Source organism: Fragaria vesca, linkage group LG2 (assembly GCF_000184155.1).
Source record: "Fragaria vesca subsp. vesca linkage group LG2, FraVesHawaii_1.0, whole genome shotgun sequence".
NCBI classification, from domain to species: Eukaryota; Viridiplantae; Streptophyta; class Magnoliopsida; order Rosales; family Rosaceae; genus Fragaria; species Fragaria vesca.
The window spans coordinates 13,313,386-13,317,733 of record NC_020492.1 but is presented as its reverse complement, the minus strand read 5'-3'; positions in this window follow the sequence as shown (position 1 = coordinate 13,317,733).

Sequence of the window (4,348 nt, the reverse complement as noted above, 5' to 3'; positions counted from 1 at the left end):
TCTAGTTTTCCGGCGAGATCACCCAAAACTTCAAATAAAGTAGATATATACAGAAACTAGAATTATCTCGCCGAAAACTAGAATTCGGAAGACTCGCCGGGAAGAGAAAGTGATCGGGAACGTTGCTAGAGTCCGCTGGGGTGGAGGCGCGCCGTCATCGGCGCCGGACGGTGGCGAACGGAGCTCCATGCGCACTTGCGCACGTGCGCTCCACATCATTTCCGTATATATATATTCGATAGATTGGATTCCGATTTGAGGTTGAAGGTCCCAACGATGTCGACGGTTTTGAGATTTGGTGACTCCGATTTGGTTGGGTGGTGGGGTTGCTGGGGATGACGGTTTGGTTGACTGTTCGGATTAGGATCCGAAACAACGACGTGGGATGGGGAGACAATGGTGGGCCGGATTTGAATGTTGGGCTGGAATTAGATCCGGGTGATACTGGGCTGATTGCTAGCCAGGGTCTGGTTTGACCCATTGATTGTGGGTCGCTGGTCCCCATTTGGTGGGTCTCTCCCACAAGCAAAAGAAGGATGAGATGGCCTAAGCTTTAATTGGCTTAGATGTGGAGGGGTACACCATAAAGGTTTCTAGGCCCTAAACATCTTTGTTGATTGTTCTTAAATTGTGTGGTATCATGGCACTTTGAGTCTTTTTTCTGTAGGTTTTATTTTGTTAGTGAAAAAAGCTAGTGCACTCGGCACTTGCTGGTAACATATATATTTCTTTTTGCTTTTTTTTTTTTTTGTTAGTCTAGCACAAGTGTTTTTTAGTATTTGTGGTTAGACTAGGTCTAGTTGTTTAACAGCATTATGAGCAGTGGATGTAAACCTGGGATGATCATTTGTGACTTTCAAGCTTGATCTAGTAAGATCGTTGATTAATGGACGAAACTTGACTCATTTTCTCTTAAAATAAAAATAGTTGATTAGATATATTTTTATATATAAATGAATAACATTTCAAGTGAAACAGATCATCCATGACCACACAAGATTGCAATGTAAAGTGATTTAACTCAAAAGAAAAGAGAAAACAAACAAACACACCTAATGAATGAAGAGCTAGCCTGAATATTTCTCATGCATTCATGTAATGTAATAAGACACATCTTATATTGTCCCATAAACTATTGTACCTTGATTAGTTTTGAAGGCACCAGGGTTTTAATAAGTCGATGACCATATAAATAATTTACAGACATATAGAAGTAGATAGAAAAAAGAAAGTATTTCTCGAAGACCCAATAAAGAAAGGCCACCGTCGGTGTAAGTTGTCATTAAAATCGTTTTTGAAACCAAGGTTAGGTACCATTATTACCAAAAGTGTGGTACTTATGATCGATCATAACGTTAGATTAGGTTGGGGAAATGGCTCCTTTATTTGAATAATGACGGCACTTTACAATGAGGCTCTCTTTGTCTTGGTAGGTAAAAAGTGTTCTGTTCATCCAAGTTAAACTATGTAGCTAGCTAGTACACTGTCCTTTAATTAGAATAAGTGTGTATCATATGCGCGCAGCGAATCTTTTTTGTTTGTCTAGTTTAACTTGCATTAGGGTTTTCCACGTTTAAGTAATTTTGTGTTTAATTACAAATCTAATAATTAAGGTGATGATGAGCTATATATATTAAGAAATTTATAGTCAATCACCGCTAAATTTAATTTCAAAATACAGTCCACAACAGCTAGGACGGACATACGCAAAGCCACACAACAGCTGAGCTAATAATTAAGCAGACATCGATGTTTAAATTTTGTGTCAAGGAAATTGATGCCCGGCCGGCCATCATATATATGTAACCTAATTTTCTCTCTAAAAATAGACCAAGACTATTTTTAGAATAAAAAACAAAATAGACCATTATATATATAAGGCTTCGAATCCTTCCTAATATATATGGGGACACTATATATAGGGTATACGCAAGAAGGCTAGGGCACGTTTTTATTTTTGGACGTGTGGGGTCATTCTTTAATCAGTCTACGTCTTTGGTTGGCAACTTGGCATCAATCTAAATGATGTTTCTAGAAATGTCCCGTAAACAACACAAATTGTATACGTGGCCTATTAATTAACATTTTTAAATATGAATATATATGTAGGGAGAATGCCATTCGTAGTCACCACATGCATTAATTTCCCTGTCTGCCAGGAATAAGATACGTACGTACCTCTTTTAACTTGTGAAGAAAGTTAGCTGTTGCCAAACACGGAACCAGGATTTCAAAACAGACTGGACTAAATTTTTTTTAATAAAAAGTTTAAATTTTAATTAAATTAATGGTTCGTAATTTAAATAAAATCATTAGATTATGTATGTTTTATTATTACATATACAAAAATAATTTAAATAATGCTTCTTTTATTTTTTTTGGTTGATATTTGTGCATGTATGTTCCAAAAAAAATACATGATGTTTGACTTCTTTTAAGCTTTTATATGGGCTAGTGCTTATATATCTTTTTATTTTATGTATCCCTAACCTATCCTATGTGAAAAGAAAGAAAAGTGTCTGGGCTACAGCCCAAAGAGGGTTCTACTATGGTCCTTGCCTGGCTGTTGCTATCTAATTAATTAGTAGATATTATATTGGAGATTTCGAGTCCTTAATTAAGGAGCTATCTAGGCTCTATCTAATTAATTATCTAATTAGGTGATAATTAAACATACTCATGTGGAATATTCGTTTTTTCTTCGTATAGAGATACTAGCTACTTGGTTTACATATATATATAATTGACTCCATAGATAATGACCTCGAGCTTGAGTGACTCCAATCGAATCGAAATGATGACGACACACAAAAATTATAATACATGAGTGGAATATATATATGTAAAATGTGCCTGATTTAGATCAATACCCTTGATATAACTTTTTTTGAAATCTATGTTTTATATTTCAAGTGATAAATCGGGTTTATTAAAAGCTGACGATAATATATTCAGGAGTTAGGAAACTCAAACAAGTAAGGAATGCTAGACCTGGTAAACAAAGCTTATCCCCATTCTTAATTTTCATCATCATCATCATCTGATGCGTGTTTCATTAGTTAGCTAGATGGATTAATTAAATTTCAATAAGTTTGGTTATATATTGATGATCAGGATACTCGCGCGCATAGAAACTACTAGAAGAGAAATTAGATAATGAAGAATGAGGAGAGAGGAGAGCATGTGAACCTTCTTTATAAAAGTGGAGTGCTACCCCTCTCCACACATACAGTTGTCATGTGGCATGGCTAGTACAAACGGGGGAACCTTTTAGAATGTTCTATTTGCCCTATCATAAGAAAATTAAAACAAAGTACGTAAAAAGTGGGTCTTCATATATATGTCAATCTTCCGCATCTGCTAATTAAGAGACTTGCGCGTCCACCATCGGGATCTGAGTGGGTCGGGCCGTGCCGAGAGCTCGGGTCCATGAATAAGTATGATGCGAGCGGTTGAGTCCATAACAAAATACTATCTTACCACAACAGAAACAAATGAACCTATATATGATCGATGCGGGGCAACATTGCTAGCGATTCATTGATGCAATTTTTTTCTAACAAGCTGGCTTAAACATGTGATGCATATTGTTTTCATTTTATATATATTTAGGATGATCTAAAGCTCCAAACCCAGATCATGCAGTACTAAATGAACATGACAGTTGACGCTGGCAAAATTTAATTTAAAAAATTGTGTGTGATATATATAAGGAAAATAATTTGGCAAACAGAAATTTACCCCAAAAGCAGCTCCGATCTCGATCATTTTACAGCTGTTGATTCGGAGTGGATTGAATTCTTTGATCTAAATAAGACTAAAGCGAAGAAGCTAGAAAATGGCAGAAGGATGAAGTTGAGGGAACGACTGATTTTATAGCATAAACGCAGAGATTTTGATGCAGTACACTGTGATAATATCAAGTACAATACATACATGCTTGTACTACATCTTTTCAGCATGCACTTCCCTATCCACTTCTCAAAACGAAAACAAAACAAAAATACATCTTTCTCTATCCATGTCGGTACTCCCCCTTAACTTATGAGTGTGTGTCTATATATATATATATACACACAATGCTGATCAGGTGCGGACGTCCGCACCAAAGTTTCGGAGCGGATTTCCAGTTTTACACCACTTCCGATCGAATTTTCTCAAACTTCCTTCTAGACATATCTAGATCATCTTGTGTAGATCATTTCTGCAAAATTTCAGCCAATTTGGTGATCGTTAAGGCCCTCAAACTTGCGTTTTTCTATTATATACCTGAGGGCCTTAAGGATCACCAAATTGGCTGAAATTTTGCAAAGATGATCTACACAAGATGATCTAGATATGTCTAGAA